The 22,251-nt window shown below is 38.3% G+C and overlaps 1 non-coding gene across 1 annotated transcript; it reads right to left on the reverse strand.

Moving 5' to 3' along the window:
- Positions 1 to 2,277: 2,277 nt before the first annotated feature.
- Positions 2,278 to 2,350, reverse strand: trnah-aug (transfer RNA histidin (anticodon AUG)). The gene has a single exon. It is a non-coding gene; the product is annotated as a tRNA-His (tRNA).
- Between the last annotated feature and the right edge of the window lie 19,901 nt (positions 2,351 to 22,251).

Raw genomic sequence — 22,251 nt, forward strand, 5'->3', positions numbered from 1 at the left:
ATCTGTCTTTCTCTTCCCTGAAATTCATATGATATTATAACAAAACCGTCTATAAACATGGGACCAGATTAGACAACGCTGACTAGCAGTTTTTAAAAAACACACCTTTCCAGCATTAAGTTCAGAAATGGCTGCCAGAATCTGTTGTCTGGGCCCGTCTGTTTTAATCCCCAGCTCCTGCAGATCTCCATCAGTCAGAGTCAAAAAGGCCTCCATGTCTACCTGTAAATAAAACAATACAGGTAATTTACAGAGATGAAAAAATCACACATGATTTGTGCACAATTTACTGAGTACAGCTCTAAGTCTACTTTGACAAGACTCTACAGGCTACAGGTGTAACTGCCATCTTCATGTTGCTTCACTGAAGTCCTATGTGGTCTGGGATTTGGTTGGGCCATTTAAGGACATTTAGAAAGTTGTTCCAAAGCCACTCCAGGGTTGTCTTGGATATATTCATGTTGTCGTTCTGAAAGGTTAAACCTTGTCTTAAAATCTGAGGCTGTGTCCACTGTGGAGCAAGTTTTCTTTAAGAACCTCTCTGTATTTCGGCTGCATTCACCCTTCCCTTAATTCTGACCCGTCTTTCCCCTCCTGAGAAGTACTCCTGCCAACACCATGCTTCACAATAACAGTGGTATTGCCCAAATATTGAGCAGTGCTTATATTCAGCAGCAGTTTTCATTTAGCTATTCCAACATAAAACTCTTACTGATGGAGAACTTCTGAGATGGCTGTACTTCCAGCAAGTTCTCCCTTTTCTGCAGAGGACTTCTAAAGCTGTTAAAGTTGTCAGTGGGCTTTTGTTTTCTCTCTGATCAAAGCCATTCTAACCTGGTTACTGAGTTTGGCTGGATATCCTGTTGATTCCAAACATTTTTCCACAATGATAGAACCCACTGTGCTCCTTGGAACATTCAACACCTTAGATATGGTTTATACCTTTACCCTGCTCTATGTCTTGACACAATTTGCTCAGGGTGGTCTATGTATTTTGTAGATAGATGTGTTCATTTCTGAATACCCTGTCTACGTTCATGGTCCAGAACCATATTGGCTTTTGTATGTTAGAGACTGGTAAACTGCAATAGTGTGAATGAGAGTACATTCCTACACACCATAAAGTCTGATCATCTTTATTTGCACTGACCTTCATCAGTGATGCTGCCACTGCTGGAGCCACCACTACTTTTAGAACATGGTTGGGAAGAAGCAGAAGACAGGGTTTCACCAATTAGAGGCTTAGGAGTTGGGGATGGCGATGGAGTCAGGGTAGGGGATGTACTCTTAGATGTGGAGGAATTCCCAGACTGAGGTCTCTTTTTCAGATCAACCTTCTGTGGAGATTGTAGGCTAGTGTTAGGTTAGATTGATGGATGACACTGTAATTATGCGAATACATTTGACTTGAAGGACACATCATTAGCGCGCACGATCCATCGATTGCCGTGGGCGGGCCATTGTTGCGATTAGCGGAGAACGATAAAATTGCGAGAGATTCGATTGGCTCGCTATGGGCGCGGCCATCATTGTCTGTCCATCTTTTCAGCGCAGGGATTGGGGAAGAAAGATGTAACGGGCCGATGTGATTGGGCGAGAAAGATTTCCCGGGTGAGCTGTGATTGGCTGGCTGGCTGTTCTTCAGGTAGCACCACTGGCCCATGGGAGCCTTAGGGGGAGCCTACAAATAAATAAATGATGACAAATCAGTTATGTAACGTTTTGCGCAGTGAATCGAAATGAACACAACACCAACATGCTGCTGGCTGCAATCAGTGATCGTTTTTGGTTTCCGTTGAGGAAGCGTTCCTGGCCATTATTAACTGAGTGATTTGGTGAACTCCTTGCCAGCTCTGCGGGCAATCCAGTAAAGTCACGTTCCCATACCGGGAGTCAAACCCGAGCCACCTGGGTGAAAACCAGGAATCCTGGCCGCTAGACCATATGGGAGGGCTCCCAGGAGAGCTGAGATCGGCATTTTACTTGACCACCAAGCAGTTTGAGCTCCAGCGGGGTATCATCCAGAGCTTTGCACGGGAACCTTGCATTGCAGAGCACAAAATCGGCCAGCGCTGACCGAACATCCAGCTACTCGAGCTGGCAATCCAGCGGAAGATCAGCCGCTAGACAGAGCGTGGGCTAGTGTTCCTGGTGCAGAAAACCAGCATACCTCCCAGTACAGGACTCTCCGCTTTTCAGGGATTGCGGGAGGTGTTACTCTGCCAGCAATTCGGCAGCTGGAGTTTGTGGCACACCTCTGGGCTCTTAAAAGGCAGCCGAGCCAGCCAGGAGTCGAACCTAGAATCTTCTGATCCATAGTCAGATGCGTTATCCATTGCACCACTGGCCCATGTGAGCTTTAAGGGGAGCGGGGTCCTACCTGCTTATGCTTTTCAAGTGAAAAACGGCCAGAGGTCAAAAGCCATGCCTAGCGTTCAACAGTGATGTGGAAAAGCCAATGCCTTAAACCAGATTCGAACCGGGGTTGCTGCGGCCACAACGCAGAGTACTAACCACTATACGATCACGGCATCCCATGCACCTGGGCCAGCTGATAAAAGGAGCTGCTACATGTTGTGATATGCGTTCTGGCGCCGCTCTGGCCTGGTGCAGTGGCTTTTGATTTAGACATGATTGGAATAGTTGTAGTCTTTTTTGACACTATATCGAGAGACAAACAGATTCATACCCAAATGATACCTTCTGTGCTTTTTAAATAAAAAAACACAAATAAATGAAAAAATCCTGCAACCCAGATACACTACATGATTAGTTCTACTGACACTGGGACTGACACTCACAGACACCGAGAGAGAAAATAAGCCAAAAGAGAGTTCACCTCAGTTCATCAAGAAGCTTAAGAACGATTTAAGTTGAAGAGTTCAATGGTATTGTAGCTTTGGTTATATAGAGAAATATATAACTTTAAATATATAACTTTAAATATATAACTTAAATATATAACTTTCTGTTATATACAGAAACACAGATGAGGCTTTGCACCCACACATAAACCTGATTAACATGTTTTAATGGTTTTCTTTTGTTTTATTTAAATTGTTGTTTTTAACTTATATAATAGTAAATACACTAGCTGTTCACTTTTGTATCTGTAAGAAGCTATAAGCTACTCCGAGAGACTTACATATTGGATCCAATTCCACAAAACCCTCCAGCAGAGTTCTGCTCATGAATGATGTACTGGGGGTTTCCAAAAAGCCAAGCTGTTGAACAAAATTGAGATAAGTGATTAAAAACCATGAACATTTTAATGCACATAAAACATTTGCACCTCAGTTCTGTTTAGGGTGTTAGTAGAATGCAAAAGTAATTTCCTACTGTATCTTACCTGCCCCACCAAGGACTGCATAGCCAGTCACAGCCGCAATGAATATAATGCAGCACAAGACATCAGTAAATGCCCTAAAAGAAAAAAAAGAATAAATTACATTTCCTGAAGAAAATGTGAGTGGTGCTTGCCCTGGCAAAACTCGTCCCCAAGCAGACAGACAGCATGCCAATACTTTTGGAGGTGGGTGGTCAGATAGGGCACCAAAAATGTTGTATACGAGGGGGTAGATAGGGTGCCTATACTTTTGGAGGCATGTATACAGAGAGGGTGCCAATATTTTTGAAGGCAAATGGATAAGTGCAAGTGATGTCTTCAAAATGCGCATCATGGAGTTCTGCTACACCGATCAGCCATAACATTATGACCACCTGCCTAATACAGTCCCCCTTTTGCTATCACAGAGTGGCAGTTTAAAATAAAATATTATTATTTACTTGAAAGACTACAAACACATAAAATGACCTTCTCACTAACAATGAATGTTGAATGGAATGTTGGAAGTAATTCAGTAAAATAAAGAAAATGACAAAAATAAAATGTCTGTCCTTTGCAAATTTGTTGAGATACCGAGCCTGTAGAAAAGTCTGATTATAGACTGAAATTCTAACACCATTTTGCATGGAGTAGTGGATTCATCTCCATGGAATAGTAATGACAAATGCAGAAAATCCATCATCATAATAAAATATCATCACGTCACGTCACAACACCAGGATACACGCCATGCACTTCCCTTCATTGCACTGAATGTGTTGATATGTCACATGTGTATGTTGCAGAAATTTTGTGATTTTGCTGAGCGTTTGGAAATATCACATGTCTACATTGCAGATAGATGTTAGTGTGTAGAGATAGATAGATAGATAGATAGATAGATAGATAGATAGATAGATAGATAGATAGATAGATAGATAGATAGATAGATAGATAGATAGATAGATAGATAGATAGATAGATAGATAGATAGATAGATAGATAGATAGATAGATAGATAGATAGATAGATTATTATAACTGGAATATATCCAATTGTTTGTTTTCTTGAGGATACAGCTGGATATAAACAGTGAATATAGGTTACAAGGTTACAGGACTTAAAGGATCTGCTGCTAACATCTTGGTGCCAGATACAACACACCTTCAGGGATCTAGTGGAGTCCATGCCTCAACGGGTCAGGGCTGTTTTGGCAGCAAAAGGGGGACCAACACAATATTTTGCCTGTTACATATATATACATATATATACATATATATATATATATATATATATATATATATATATATATATATATATATATATATATATATATATATATATATATATATATATATATATATATATATATATATATATATATATATATATATACACACACATACATACACAATCAGCCATAACATTACGACCACCTGCCTAATATTGGGTTGGTCCCCCTTTTGCTATCACAGAGTGGCAGTTTAAAATAAAATATTATTATTTACTTGAAAGCCTACAAACTCACATAAAATGACCTTCTCACTAACAAACATAAAAAAATCAGTTTTGAATGTTGGAAGTAATTCAGGAAAATAAAGAAAATGACAAAAATAAAATGTCTGTCCCTTGCAAATTTGTTGAGAGACCAGGCCTGTAGAAAGGCTGACCATGTAAGTCCAAAACGATTTCCCATTGAAGACTTAAGGTCATTAACTTCACTGGAAAGTGACTGAAACTTGAATAAAAGTTTTAGGTAACAATTTTATCACGTACTTGAAATGGGTGGAGTGGACGTGAAGGACACTGTCTGGCAAATTGAGGTTATTGTTATTGAAAGAGGGTGTACTTTCTTTCCCCTCCATGTTTGTATACATAAATATTGTTTTGTGTAAGTACATTAAGGCGGGTTTATAACACATCCAGGTGTGTTGGTGTAGAGGTGTGGTTTCCCAGCTGGTTGTGAGCAGTGCAGTAGTACAGTCCACTGTGCTGGGAGCTGATGCTGTAATTCTGGCCTGTTGTCAGCAGTGTGTCTGCAGCTGGACTCTGCTTAAACCAGGAGTAGGTGAGAACAGGAGGGTTTGTGTGGTGAAATGGAGTTCACTGTATATATATATATATATATATATATATATATATATATATATATATATATATATATACACATATATTTATGTATACACACACCGATCAGCCATAACATTATGACCACCTGCCTAATATTGTGTTGGTCCCCCTTTTGCTGCCAAAACAGCCCTGACCCATCAAGGCATGAACTCCACTAAATCCCTGAAGGTGTGCTGTGGTATCTGGCACCAAGATGTTAGCAGCAGATCCTTTAAGTCCTGTAAGCTCCATGGATCAGACTTGTTTGTCCAGCACATCCCACAGATGCTCGAGTGGATTGAGATCTGGGGAATTTGGAGTCAACATCTCAAACTGGTTGTTGTGGTCATCAAACCATTCCTGAACCATTATTGCTTTGTGTCACGGTGCATTATCCTGCTGAAAGAGGCCACAGACATCAGGAAATACTGTTACCATGAAAGAGTGTACATGGTCTGCAACAATGCTTAGGTAGGGGGTATGTTTCAAAGTAACATCCACATGGATGGCAGGACCCAAGGTTTACCAGCAGTACACTGCCCAAAGCATGACACTGCCTTGGTTCTATGTATTCCTCAGGTAAGCAACACACACACACACACACACCCAGCCATCCACGTGATGTAAAAGAAAACGTGATTCATCAGATCAGGCCAACTTCTTCCATTGCTCCCTGGTCCAGTTCTGATGCCCACGTGCTCATTGTTGGCGCTTTTGGCAGTGCACAGGGGTCAGCAAGGACAAAATGTTCACTAACAGGTGCCATGATGAGGAGATAATCAGTCTTATTCACGTCACCTGTCAGTACTCATAATGTTATGGCTGACTGGTGTATATAAAACTCTTTACTTTGTATGAATCTTCCTTCCATCCATTTTCTGAACTGTTTATCCTACACAGGGTCAATGGGAGCCTGATCCTATCCAAGGGGACCAGGGGACACCCTAAACAGGGTGCCAACCCAACACAAGGAACAGTCACACACTCACACACACATGCACACACTTTGGACAATTTATAGATGCCAATCAACCTACCACACATCACTGGACTGTGAGAGATAATCAGAATACTAAGAGGAAAACTCCACACACATGAACACTAAAAAAATGTGGATAAGTTTAAATATCTAATAAAAGCTTAAATATCTAATAAAAGTTAAAATATCTAATAGCAAATAATAGATTTGTGTCCTGATCACTCTTTAAGACAAATGGGATAGAGAAGTGTGCGTGTGTGTGTTAAAGGGGTGTGAATGTTGCTCAGACTCTCTCTATGGTCTTCATCATCTCCTGTACACGCTGCTTCACGATGCTCAGCACTGCAGAGGCTAAAGCTGCTGGATCTCTGTAAAGCTCCAGAGGCTGATAGAAAAGGTCCTCAAGCAGCACTGTCAGCATATTCTGTACAAACACAAACACACACACATTTCCAGCATGATACTGAAGAGATTGATCGGAGAATTTAAAGCAGGTTCTTTAGAACGTGTCTCATGGCATTAGAAAAAAGTTCCTCCCTTACAGAAAGCCTTAAAAAGAGCCGCTCTGCCTCAGGCTCCCTGATGTCCACGTCCCACTGGCTGATGGCTAGAAACAGAGGCTGCAAAAATCCATGTACAACTTGGTACACACTTAGATCTCATTGACCTGAACAACTTTCACACTTCATGTCATTAAGTCTAATCCACAGGAAGTCAGTTATTTTGAGTTGTTTGCAAAACGCACCCAATGGAATTTGATATACTCCTCCTAGAGAATTGATACAACCGCCACCAAACCCAGGCTAATATGATCTCAAGACATTGATACAATCGCCACCAAACCCAGGCTAATATGATCTCAAGACATTGATACAACCGCCACCAAACCCAGGCTAATATGATCTCAAGACATTGATACAACCGCCACCAAACCCAGGCTAATATGATCTCAAGACATTGATAATGCAAAGTTAATGAGTGATTTTTGATCTCAAACGGTTCAGCCGTGAGAAGCCCTTAAACTTATGGAGAATAAAACAAAACAGGAAGTGGCTAATAACTTCTGTGTACATTATGTGATCTACATGAAACATTAGGATTATGTTAAGCATAGAAAGCTGATCACAGAGATATGACAACTGTGAGTCTCGGTCATAGCGCCACCAACTGGCAGCAGGAAGTGTGTCACTTTTTGAAATCTCTAATATTTTCTCCCTTACTTTCACCTGATTTGGTTCAAAATCAGTCAGAATAATGACAAGACATGGCTGATGTGAAACTGTGAAGGAATTTTTGATACCTTGAATCGTGTTACTATGACGACGATTTACATAAGAACATACAGTAGGACTTTTTACACTATGTTTTTGTTACACAATGTTCATTGTTAAAAGCGCTATACAAATAAAAATGAATTGAATTGAATAGAATATGAATGGAGTGGTTTGTACCACTCAAATGGCACATTCATGAAGATTATGAAGAAGGGAAGCATCTTCCCTTCTAGCTGGTCACCAGATTTCCATGTAAGCCAGTCGTTTGCATGCAATATTTTGACTTTGGCTCCCAGACAGTGTGGTGGAAATATATCATGGCCTTTTTTCTAGTCAAATAAGGATGTGGAGACACACTGGTGGATCAGAGAAATATAATATCTGCATTGTATTATTTATTTATTTGATCTGATTTGAAGTAGTATTATAACAAGTGATTAATTATAGAGCCATTATTTGAAATAATTATTCATCCGTTACTTGTGAATCAAGCATGTGACTTAAATACACAAACCTAAACAAAGCACAGGAGACACCTATTAGACATAATGACAGAGACTGGACACCAACAAAAAGGCAGTGGGGGCCTCTAGTGGCCAGTAAACAGTCCACAACCCTGACAGGAAACCAGTAGATATCAGTTTATATCTTGCTCTGTTACACTTAAAACACTTAAGAGAAACATTTCAGACTTTTGGATAACAGCTGGATAGACTTTTATTTGATAATTATGTGCAGTATTGAGATTAAAATTTATACTTGATTTGGATTGGTCAGAAGGTGTTCAGCATGGACCTGATAGCAGTTCAGGTTTCTCTTTCTGATTATCGTCTACTAAAAACAGTTAAATCAAAGTATATGGCAAACTCCAATCATTTTAGCCTCACCTTAAACATTTTAAATGCAGTGATGTAAAGAAATACTGAATCTATAGAACTACTGTAATGCTGAAGCTTTCTGTAAGGAGAATGTTTACCATATAGGGAGGGAGACTCCAATAACACTATGAAACTTTCATTTATTTCAGTCATTTTCATTCTTTCTTTCTTTTTTGCTTAATCTGTTCATTGAACTTTTATAATAATAAAAGGATAAAGATACAGGAGAATAGAAACAACATTTTTTCCCAACACTCAGAGTTATACAAACCAAAAAAAACCTTAATACATAATTATAAAGTGCGTCAATTATGTACAGAAGAAAGTTTGAATCAGAGTTTAGAAACTAACTAACTAACTAACTAACTAACTAACTAACATCACAATCGTTTATATCAGCAAACAAAACATTAATATAAATTATGTATACACAGTGCACATACTTGTACTCAATACACTTTTGATCAAGATCAAGCCACAATTATAAGGACATCCTAATGATTAGACTGACCAACTATAGAAGAAGAATTCACATAATCAGAAAAAAATAATAATTAATGGATCCAGGGGGATATAGGACTACAATTAATAGGTGAAACCAGTGGCAAACTTTGGAGGCTAAAATGGTTTCGAAACTGGGATCAAATTTGTAATAATTGGACAATCAGACAATGGAATTACTTTTAGGAAAACGTGAGACGGCAGTAAGAGGACCACACAGTAGTGCAGAGTTAGAGAGTGGAAAGGAAACAGTACTGCAAGTGGAACTGTGCACAGATTAAAAGAGAGAAAAGGTGGAAATAGGAAACTGTAAGTGATGACATCATGAATTATGATCTGTCTACCAAGAAAGTTTTAATGATGATTTAATATTTTATATAATTATTATAAGTGCCCACTTCTTTCAGATTAGGTTGTAGGGAGTTGGAGGTTCATATTCATACGGTAACTACATGGAGCATCAAATGGGCTGAGAATAAACAAGTCTTCATTCCAAACAAGTACTACATTACCAGAGATTATTGTTTACTTTATCCTCTCTGGTGCGCTCATCAATAAATCCAGACTATGAATTTTTTTGGTTTGAAAGTAAATCTACTTCCTGTTGGACATCCATACCATCCCTAAGCACAACACATAGAACATTATTGCCAGAAGTGAACTATGAATTTATCCTTTGAAGACTGCATGTCCTTTTTTTATCAGTTTAATTTTAAGCTATTTGTAGCGTATTAAAGATCATTTAAAAAGTATGTAAAAAAATATAAAGACAAATATGTTGACATAATCTTTGATGTGTGTTGGAACCCAGAGCCCCTCTCCGGGTGGATACTTCAGGGTGGTTCTAGAGCCACCAATATTATCAAAAAGTCTTATAGTCCAGATCAAAAATGCAGGACAGAAACAAAGAAATAAAGTACTCCTCCAGGCTTGGATGAGAAGAAGCAACCGGTTTTATTAAAAAATATCACCAGAAATGGCACTCAAATACACAGATTCATGAACCGATGCAGTCAAGCACACCGCCCTTCACAAATCCCCCATTATATATACTTTCTAGCCCATCTGCCTAAACTTGCTGGGCTCTACTTTTCTATGGATTGTTTTGACATTCACTAATTTTTCCCCTGAAAAACAGCCCCACCTTTCTGTGGCCTTCATACAGTTTATGAGTCACAAGTTTTAATTTTAATACGTATTAGTTGTTGATCTGTCTAAACTTCAGAACTTATTTAGACCAAAACCACATTTATTTCATTACCCCTATAATTTATCACTTATACTTTAACCTACATAACCCACATGTTCCATATGTTTGTGTACTTGTTTGTTGTTCCTGTGTGGTTCATGGTGACTGCCTGGCAATTATTTAGAATCCTGAGGATTTTTATTTAAGGATTATTATTATTTAAGGAATAAATACTTCAGTTTTCACTCATTGCCTATGTAGTAGTAAAGGTAAAAGGGGTAAAATGGCTCTGTGATGTTAGTCTAGTTTTTTAATTTAGGTTAACTAACCTAGTTTACATTTAAATTATTTATTTAGTCATTTACTTTATTTTATTTTATTATTTATGTATTTAGGCTAGGATTCCAGTTTATTTTAATCTAGTTTAATTTAATTCTCTAAATCTTCCATTGCTTCATGTTTTTAAGTCTGTATATTTCCATTACACCTATTCAGTGTTTTCTCCCTATGTTTACATTAACATCAGCCACTACAATACACAGCCAACTCCATGATATGGTACGATGTGCTAGCCTATGCCCTTGTGATGTTTACACCAAAGCCAGAAAGTTCGAGAACAATAACCCACTAACGATGATTCAGCCAGTTTTGCTCATCTCTATTTTTGTGATTTTATATATATATTTTTGTCCTCTATAACGAACCAACTGGTACCCTACTCAGATTCTATGTCTACATTTGTGCTAATTTTTATCTATTTATCATAAGCTTACCTGTTGACTAATGATTATGGCAGGTGCTTAATAGTGAAAGAATTATTAGATGACCAAGTAATCAAATAATTATGATTATTATCAAATAATCAATAAATTAAAGACGCTAATTAGATAGGCAACATGTCAGTGATTAACAATGAGAGTAAGTACTGATTACCAAAATGAAAATCATCATATGATTAAACATAACTGAATGAATCTAATGATTAACCAATTAATCCTTAATCATTATTATGATTAAACGATTTATCTAGTCTCTTTGTTCATGTCTTAACGATTAAACCTGACTCGGATCTATCTTAAGGATTAAACAAAAGTATTCAAAGTTATTAGAATTAGAATTAGCATTAACCTTCCCTTACTGATTAAAATCAAATGTATTTAATGATTAGGTGCATGGAAAGCAAATGTTTCAAAAAATTTTCCCACAAACTCCACTGATCAAAATGTTTGCTTCCAGTTCCCTTTTAGTCCTACTGCCAACACCATTTTTCCATTTTCAGACAGATCACATTTATCTATGACAAGAAGCAAGATATGCCACAAATGATCTAAAACCGCACCATCAGACTGAGCTTTGTCCAGCAACTTCCATGTACATTAGTGTCTTAAAAATCAATTTCAGCCACAGCAGTATGTCAGAGCTTGAGATGCATTTCCTCAAAACACCTGGAATCAGTTATAAATGTTGCCTGCACAGACAAAACAAGGACATTTTAAGACACATTGAGGCCATTTCTGTCATAAATGAACACACTTAAATTAATACACTAGCCTTCAAAATAAGGAATGTACAGAACAGGTTTCGGACCTGCAAACAGACCTTTTTAAAGCTTTCCAGCAGAAAGTCATGACATTCAGTAAATTCATTCTGACATTCACTCTTCTGATCTGTATGCTGTGTAACATGTGGGTGACTGCTTCTGTGTTAGAATCTTGAAAACTGATGAAACCCTCAGATGAAAGGTCACTTACACTAACTACTAGCTGTAGTTAACTTTAGGTCTACACATATTGACTGCTTTCTCCAGTGTCAGAGCTGCTTCACATAACAGTCTTTCCCTGAGACCATTATCAGGAAAACCACAGACTATTTTGTCCCTCACCATTGAGTCTCTAAAATCTCCAAATTCACAAGTCTTACTTAGTGTGTGCAGTTCCGCAAGGTACTGGTCAAAACTCACTCCTTGTGTCTGGTCAGCAGAGAAAAACTTCTCAAAAGTGACATTCTTACTTGGCACGAAGTATTATGGAACATGTGCCACACACAAGACCTGAAATAATTGTTTGGTCTAAAAACCACACACCTGGCAACACACAAACATCATCTGACATTCACTGAATTGAACTAGATGACTGTTCCTGAGAAAATTCAGCAACTTATTATTTCAATCAATTTACGCACTAGGCTTTCTCACAACAAATCAATCTCACTGTTGGATATGTAATCTAATGATGATGAGGTAGTTCTAGGTTTCGCCTTGTTTTATATAAGCTGTATCCGATACTGCCATCCTGTGGTGAGATTGAGAATTGACCTAATACAGGAGACTTACTATCAGGTACCACAGAGTATAGAAGTAATGCATTAAGTCTCTTTATATACTTTCACAAGAAGACCAGCCTGTAACCACTTAATGAAATAGAAATAATAAAAGAATTAAATGACTTGAATGAAATTTGTTTTTATACTTGTACTTCTTGATATAATAAATAGCTTTTCTTTTCTTTTTTAAACACTTCAGTTTCAGACATCTGAATCAGTGTTTATAAGTTAGGTCTGGTGATTAATTTCAGCTGGAGGATGTGGAAAGAAAACAAGGCCTGTCCCTGCACTTTCCTTCACTTAAAGCACTCTGAAATTTCCTTCAGGATGAATGTAAAAGTTTACAGAATTGCCATATTTGGCTGACGGTCTGTGTGCTCAGCTGTTTAAAGAGGCAGAAGGCCATCATACAGAGGTGGCAGCAGGAATAACACAGGCTACTGACTTAACACCTTACTACACACTGTGTCACTTTAAATTTCATTCATCTCAGGTTACTTTTAGAAGCATTACTGCACTTTAAAGCTTTGGACCCTGTGTTTTCTATAATGTATAATTTTCATTTTGAATGTACTTTTTTGTGATTTCAGTATTTATACCCTATACTCTTATACTTACACTCTACCCATGTGTGTACTTACCCCCACTGTTACCCATAGCCCCTCCCTGCATGCTTAGTCTCGTCAGCACTGTGAATGTCATACATGTGTCTTAGACCTTGAGTCCAAGAGAATTATTATTTCATCTCATCACACTGTATGTGGCTGTGATTATCTTGAAATACCGCATAGTTAAAGCTCTGTGAAGAGATTCTGGCACTTAGGTTTAAAACACTTAAATCCTCATTATTCCCATCCTACAGTTCTGTTATTTATTTTAAAGTAAATTGTTCTTCATGAGTATACCAGTAATTGTTAAGAAGTTTCTGTCAGTTCACATTTCACAATACAAATCAAATCCAGCTCCAAGAAGAGATTCAGGGTCTAAGGTGATCTGTTATAAAGAAGGTATCAGCTTTCATATAAGCATTTCTTTAATGTTAACTAATGCAGTAAATAAAGTAAGTTAACAGAGCCTTAATGTAAAGTGTTATCACAGTATGTTTATATGGTTTATTACTCACATAAATAATTGTAATGTGATAAATGTATTGATTATGTCCACTGAAAAAAAATCAGCTGAATCAGAATAAACCTAAGCTTTTAAACTTTATTTGTAGAAAACATTGTTTTCCTTCTAGGATTAAGCTCTTATTAATTCTCAATATTCTTAAATGGAGGCTTGTGCTCTAGTCATCTCTTAATTTTGGGCAAACAAAATTTGCATTAGTCCACCCTCACAGGTTTTTTTTTTTGAATTTTGGAGTCCAAAATTCTGTGACCACATTAATAATCTGGGATTTTTCTTCAACTGCATTTTTTCCTATTTAAAATATAGAAAGTAAACAATAGTTCATTTAAGATTCTGTACTCTTTCTAGGTGTCTATTTAAAGGTCAGATTTTCCTCATGTCTGATCTTTTTTATTGAAGCATGTGTTCAAGTGACACACTGATGCATTTGATCTAAAATGGCTTGTAAGGTTTTACATAAACTTGTGGTGTCCATGCAGCTCAAATGCACACACTCATTTAAAGCAAAAAAGGCAACATGCTAAATGCTAGAAGCTCAGAAAGGCATCTTGCATAAATTTCAAAGATTTTACTTCAAGTTGTTGTCAAATAATATAATCTGTATAACAAATTAATGTATTAAATTAGAAAAAAATGCCAAAAAGAAGCATTTTTACTAGTGGTCTCAGACATTTGGACCCCACTATATACACTATATTGCCAAAAGTATTCGCTCACCTGCCTTGACTCGCATATGAACTTAAGTGACATCCCATTCCTAATCCATAGGGTTCAATATGACGTTGGTCCACCCTTTGCAGCTATAACAGCTTCAACTCTTCTGGGAAGGCTGTCCACAAGGTTTAGGAGTGTGTTTATGGGAATGTTTGACCATTCTTCCAGAAGCGCATTTGTGAGGTCACACACTGATGTTGGACGAGAAGGCCTGGCTCTCAGTCTCCACTCTAATTCATCCCAAAGGTGTTCTATCGGGTTGAGGTCAGGACTCTGTGCAGGCCAGTCAAGTTCCTCCACACCAGACTCCAGTCATCCATGTCTTTATGGACCTTGCTTTGTGCACTGGTGCACAGTCATGTTGGAAGAGGAAGGGGCCAGCTCCAAACTGTTCCCACAAAGTTGGGAGCATGGAATTGTCCAAAATGTCTTGGTATGCTGAAGCATTCAGAGTTCCTTTCACTGGAACTAAGGGGCCAAGCCCAGCTCCTGAAAAACAACCCCACACCATAATCCCCCCTCCACCAAACTTTACACTTGGCACAATGCAGTCAGACAAGTACCGTTCTCCTGGCAACCGCCAAACCCAGACTTGTCCATCAGATTGCCAGATGGAGAAGCGCGATTCGTCACTCCAGAGAACGCGTCTCCACTGCTCTAGAGTCCAGTGGCGGCGTGCTTTACACCACTGCATCCGACGCTTTGCATTGCACTTGGTGATGTATGGCTTGGATGCAGATGCTCGGCCATGGAAACCCATTCCATGAAGCTCTCTGCGCACTGTTCTTGAGCTAATCTGAAGGCCACATGAAGTTTGGAGGTCTGTAGCGATTGACTCTGCAGAAAGTTGGCGACCTCTTCGCACTACGCGCCTCAGCATCCGCTGACCCCGCTCCGTCAGTTTACGTGGCCTACCACTTCGTGGCTGAGTTGCTGTCGTTCCCAAACACTTCCACGTTCTTATAATACAGCTGACAGTTGACTGTGGAATATTTAGGAGCGAGGAAATTTCACGACTGGATTTGTTGCACAGGTAGCATCCTATCACAGTTCCACGCTGGAATTCACTGACCTCCTGAGAGCGACCCATTCTTTCACAAATGTTTGTAAAAACAGTCTGCATGCCTAGGTGCTTGATTTTATACACCTGTGGCCATGGAAGTGATTGGAACACCTGATTCTGATTATTTGGATGGGTGAGCGAATACTTTTGGCAATATAGTGTATTTTATTACGACCTTAGCAAGGCTATAAAGTGTCCAGCTTTTATATATTTCTTTTCTGTTTTGTACATTCCTTATTTTGAAGGCTAGTGTATTAATTTAAGTGTGTTCATTTATGACAGAAATGGCCTCAATGTGTCTTAAAATGTCCTTGTTTTGTCTGTGCAGGCAACATTTATAACTGATTCCAGGTGTTTTGAGGAAATGCATCTCAAGCTCTGACATACTGCTGTGGCTGAAATTGATTTTTAAGACACTAATGTACATGGAAGTTGCTGGACAAAGCTCAGTCTGATGGTGTGCTTTTAGATCATTTGTGGCATATCTTGCTTCTTGTCATAGATAAATGTGATCTGTCTGAAAATGGAAAAATGGTGTTGGCAGTAGGACTAAAAGGGAACTGGAAGCAAACATTTTGATCAGTGGAGTTAATAAAGCTTATCTAACAGTTAGAACAGCTGTCCTGTGTGACTGAACAAAAGTGAAGCAAACAGATTTCTTCAGCAGGGGGTATCTGTCTCGTAAGCTGTTTAGTGAAGAGGAATTCTGCAGTATGATTAATGCTGTCACACCTGACTAATGGTGTCTGAACTCAAGCCACCCTACACTTGGAATAAATGAGGGACGCTGTGTCCACCTGTGTCCAGGGGGTGATGTTTCACACCGAGGGTCTGAATTCATCTATCTAATAATCCCACTCTAATCAAACCCAGCCTTAGATATGATTTAAATTATGGTAGAATAACTATGTTACTCATATGGGAAATGTCTCAATCAATAATGCTTTACATTATGGTCCCCTTAAATGATATTATTTAACATTAGTTTACATAAACAAACCATGTATGTCAGTATTAATATACCCCGCCTACTGCTGAACAACAAAAGCTAGATTTCAGTTCACCACCAGGTAAAACAATTAGTTTGACTGAACTCAATAAATTGGTTGCTGCATTTATTGTTGAGGAGATGCAGCCACTCTTCACTGTGAAGGCGCCGACATTTTGTAATATCATCAGCAAAATCAGGGAAATGGACAGGGGCCGTGCTCTCCGATCGCAAAACCTTTACAAGCTTTTTGGACAAGGCATATATAGAAATGGAGGCAGACCTGAAGAAAACATTTGCAGATTGATCTAATTTTAGAATGACTTTAGGAAGACTATATTGCACTCTTTAATGTCTTTATTAACTTGGACTGTGAGTTTACTTTGTAATGTAACACATATAGGTTTCTATGTGTATAAAATGAAAAGAGAACGAGTCTACTGGTCAAATTTAAGAAAAAGTATCGCAAAAGTAACGTAACTTTACTTTTTATAAAAAATAACTAAGTAATGCAATTAGTTACTTTTTTAGGGAGTAACACAATATTGTAACACATTGCTTTTAAAAGTAACTTTCCCCAACACTGAATATAATATAATAACAAATATATAATATATTTGTTATTTTTCACATTTTAGTAAACCATTTAAAGGTTGTGAAATTCTGTAAAAATGATCTGTATATGAGTGAAAAATTCAGTTTGTGTTGCGTTTAAAGGAAACTTTTATACATATACTGATGGCTAAAAATAATCAGAATGAGACCACAATAGGAACAAATATAAACATTTATTTAAGCAAAGTCTATAAGAAGTATACAAATAAGTTTATTTCTAAACAATTCTATATATGTATTTACAATCTATAGACTATTGATGGGAATAGGGGGAGTGGGATAGGAACAGAGGGATAGATTAATAAGGGATGATTATTAAGGGATGAGGGATCTTAAATGCTAAGGTTAAGCCCTTCTTCAGGTCCTGGGGTTCACTGTACAAACCTGTAGGAAAGAAAAGAGATTTTTTAAATATTAAGTTGATCAAAAATAGAAATAAAATTATTTCATATTTACGTGTGGAGCCTGAGCAATGTAGGAAAAAGAAGTGAGAGAAAAGAAGATGAAATGAAACAGAAGAAGAATAGATGAAGTGGGTAAGGGGAAAGACATTGCTCAGAGCTCCTCCAAAATGTCCATCATCAGCTGGACGTGCAGCTTGAGGAGTCGCTGAACTGTGGTGGCTAAGGCTGCTGGGTCACTGTAGAGCTCCAGAGGCTGAGTGAAGAGTACTTCAGCAAGCTCTGTAAGGTAATCCTATTGACAAATTCCACACACATCCAACATAGTGTCACTGAGTTTAAGATACAATCCTGAGAATTTGTGGATCGTGGCATCAGAAGATATTCAACACTTACAATAAGCACTGTGAAGTACAGCTCTGCTGCAGGCTCCCACACGTCCACGTCCCACATGCTGAAGAGCGCAAGCAGGCGCTCCAAGAAACCTCCCTTAAACTTTTGGAAAGAAAGACAAGCTTCATTAATGCCATGTCTTATCAGGTTTAAAAAATATGGAAAAAGAAAACCAGATCAAATAGACCATGTTCTGAAACTCAAACATTGCTTAGAAATCTCCTGATAAGACACTTACTGGCTGAGGTTTTGAGCCATTTATAAAGTAGCTGAAGAAAATCAGCTCAAAAAAACATCCAGGAAGTTGTAGTGGTGGTCCTGCACAGAGTAGAAAAGATACAAAAATAAATTAGCTTTACATATTGGAGTCCTGTTTTCTATATTAGCAAAATCTGTTATCTTTAAACATCTGTCATTTCACACAGGCGTTTATTAGCTTACACAGGAGCTGAGCTCTGCTTTAATCGATTCCTGATTGGAAGGCGTCCTCAGGAATCGAATCAGGGCCTCGTAGGCCAACTGCACACCAACTGCATCCTGTTAAAGCAAACGAAAAAATCTCTGTAACTCACTTTGGCTATGGCTGAGAAACTGAAATTATTTCCATTACAAAAATGATACAGTCTTTCATCATTCTGAAGTCACCTGGTTGTTAGCTGCTGCCAGTCGCATGACCATCTTCTTTCCAGCCATGAACAAGAAGTTCTGCTTGTGGATGCTGGCAAGCAGAGTCTGAATATAAGACAGCGCACAATATAAAAGTTAAAGCAGAGTGGACTTTACCTGCGCAGTAACAGCAGCTGAATAAAGGTTTTACTCACAGCAAACGCCTCACGAAGCACGGGCACCTTCAGGCCGATTTCAGTCACCCCTCTGTCTGAAAGATGGCAGCTAAGAAACAAGAGATGTAAATGTTTAGTGTATATTAAACATACAATACACTGTTACATCATTAAAGAGTGAAGAGGATCGTACCAAATAAAGGGCACCTCCAACTCCTCTGGGTTAAGGCGCTCCTCACTCTCCTGCAAGCCAAATCATTAAATCATTAAAACTCACACAGTAAATTTTACAGTATCCGAATCAGGGGAATAGCAGCATATGTAGATACACATCAGGTCTGAAAGTCTGAATTACCTCACAGTCGTTGTGATCATAGTCCCAAGTGGAGGTGAACATCTGTCCATCTTCAGCCACATACAGCAAAGTGCAGGTTACCGTTGTAATGGTTTGCTGCTGAATAAAAAAAATATCCACACTGAAGACAAATAAAAGCACAACTGACAAAATTCTAAAAGTTACTAACTACAAGATACACTTCATGACAGTGCAATAAATTTACCACAAAATAATGTGGCACGACGAATGATGTCTCCATTCGGTTACAGGAGATGAACTCTGTAACCCTCCCAGATTCAGCCTTAAGAGAACAAATTAAAGTGAACACAATTAGTCACTGCAATTAACAAAAGTTTTGTGATGCCACAACGAATAATCCCTTACCTGTATGCCAGTGAAACAGTTCTCTATGGAGGACTCATAAGGGAATCCCTGCAAATGACAAAAAGCTGAAACTCAAGATCTATTTCACAAACGTGAGCGTCTAATAATCATCAAGGTCAATTCTCTTCCTCAGAGTAATTAAGTCTGTGATTACCATGTGATTCAAGCTGCTCGTCTTGGTGGATTTAAACCAACAAAGACGGCTCTGTGGGCCCCTTATCATCCCCAGGAAGTATGTTTTCATTTCCACTGACTGAAAATAGAGAAACAAAACTAAACATTAGAACTTGTAAAGACGGGTGTTTGTGTGTTTGTATCTCAGCTGCTGCACTGTAGAATACCTTGAACTGGGAGATGGAGGCCTGTGCAGAGAGGAACTGAATATTACACCAAGCGCTGATCAGCTCACCAGCATCGAGCGGCTGTGAAAAGTAGAGCAGGAAGATCATGAGTGCTTCTGATCACAGCAGTTTCATACTAATATTCTGTCACTTAGAAATAAACAGAAAAACAGGTGAAGGGTCTTGAGGTTGTTCTGTGGGCAGCAGCTGGATGTTCGGCTCAACAAACTTAAAACACACAAACACAATTAGTCACTGCAGTTCATAACATTTTGTGATGCCACAATGAATAATCCCTTACCTGAATGCCAGTGAAACTCTCCTTATCACTGGTATAATAAGGGAATCCCTGTAAAAGACAATTAGATGAAACTCAAGATCTACAACCACATTTCACAAAAGTGCTCTTCTAAAAATCATGTCAGTTGAAAAATGTCCATTCTCTTCATCAGAGTAATAAAGACTGTGATTACCTCGCGAGTCAAGCAGTGTGTTGTCCGGAACTCAGAGCCCCCTCCGAGTGGACATATCACAGGGTGGAATTTTTAGATTGTGTCAATTTCTCTTAGCTTTCCATAATCTTACCTAATTAACTCAACAAACCATAAAAACAGCCAAAATAAAGGAGATCTCAGTCAGCAGATGAGAAGAAGCAGGTTTCTTTATTCAGCCATGCAGTCAATAACATGCATTACTGAAGAGAGCAGCTGGTCTCAAAACCCCGAAAAGTTCCCCTCTACTTATACCCCAGGTGTCCCATGGCGCCTCCTTTTCTCTAATTTAAATATTTCCAGCAATTTCCCATTATATTCAGTGTATGGCTACTTTAATCCCTCCTTCCTTAATTTACATACGTTTTACCATTTCCCATTATTTTCTTATTTGTCCTGATAACGCCCCTAATTTAATACCATCCTCCCCTCGATGACGTCAATTTTCCTCCTCTCCAGTTCCCCTTATTTTTAGGCTAAGTCAACAATTTTTAGAAAAAAATAGTGCTTACTTATAAGCGCCACTTCCTCATTGACTTGATTATATATTACTTGTATTAATCAAGGCCAACTACTTAATCAATGGCTAAATAACTCTTGATAGATATACACTACTTTTAGGCAGAAAATTGCTAAGTCAGAACTTAGAGCATTAAGTACATTATTTTTTAAGCTACCTTTTAAAGCTAGGTATATAAGTCAAAGCTGGGTTTGTTATTTTTCTACGACACTCTCCACGTGTATCAGTGAGCCTTGGCCGCCCATGACCCTGTCACTGGTTCACCACCGTTCCTGCTTTGGACCCACGTTTGATAGATACTGACCACTGCAGACCGGGAACATCCCACAAGAGCTGCAGTTTTGGAGATGCTCTGATCCAGTCGTGCAGCCATCACCATTTGTCAAACTTGCTCAAATCCTTACACTTTCCCATTTTTCCTGCTTTTAACACATCAACTATGAGGACAAAATGTTCACCTGCTGTCTAATATATCCCACACACTAACAGGTGCCATGATGAGGAGATCATCAGTCTTATTCACTTCACCTGTCGGTGGTCATAATGTTATGGCTGATCGGTGTACATCTGTAACCATGCCCTTTAAGCTAGCGAGAGCTGATTAATCAGTAGTCTAAGTATGATTTAGTATAAAACCAGTAGTCAGGGTTGTTAAAAGTCACTTTTTTAATGGGGATGAGTATTATATTGTGGAAATAAATGAAATTCTCGTTGGTCAAGCTCATCAACTCGTTCCAGGATTTTTAGTGTGTAATGTAAAACAACAGCCAAGTTCACTAGCAGCTTAACTAACATTAGGCTAAACATTATATTTATATTATATTTACCGATAAAATGTGTACTAATTACAACAAATAGACATGTAGATATAATTAGTCCAACTATTACAGTGTAATTTAAATCGGTAAAAATCGGCTAAAGTCCGCTAGCGCGCTAGCTAGCGGATCACAAGGCTAATCATGATTTAGTGTAAAACCAGTAGTCAGGGTTGTTAAAAGTGACCTACTAACTTTGGGTAAATATTTCATTGTGGAAATAAAATAAATTCTTGACCAAGCTTAAGGGATTTTATTGTGTCATTTAAACCAGTAGCCGAGTTCTGGCTAGCACGATAACTAGCATGATGCTAACTGTGTAAATGAAATGATTAGCAAAGTTCTCTAGGTAGATAACATACATCTGTAACTAAGTCCTTTAGACCTGACTAAATCACTAGTCTAGTCATGATTTAGTGTAAAACCAGTACTCAGAGGGTGTGAAAAGTCACCTTTTAAATGGGTAAATATTATATTATATTATGGAAATAAACTAAATTCTCGATTACCCGAGGCTCAACTGCGTTCCAGGATTTTAGTGTGTAATGTAAAACAACAGCATGTTCACTAGCAGGTGAACTATTATTAGGAGAAATATCATATTCACATTAATATAACCAATAAAGTGTTAAATAATTACAACAAATATACAAGTTCTCTCGGTAGATATGATTAGTCCAAATATTACACTGTCATTGA

The sequence above is a fragment of the Hemibagrus wyckioides genome, unplaced genomic scaffold (assembly GCF_019097595.1).
Source record: "Hemibagrus wyckioides isolate EC202008001 unplaced genomic scaffold, SWU_Hwy_1.0 Contig41, whole genome shotgun sequence".
In the NCBI taxonomy this organism is placed as follows: domain Eukaryota; kingdom Metazoa; phylum Chordata; class Actinopteri; order Siluriformes; family Bagridae; genus Hemibagrus; species Hemibagrus wyckioides.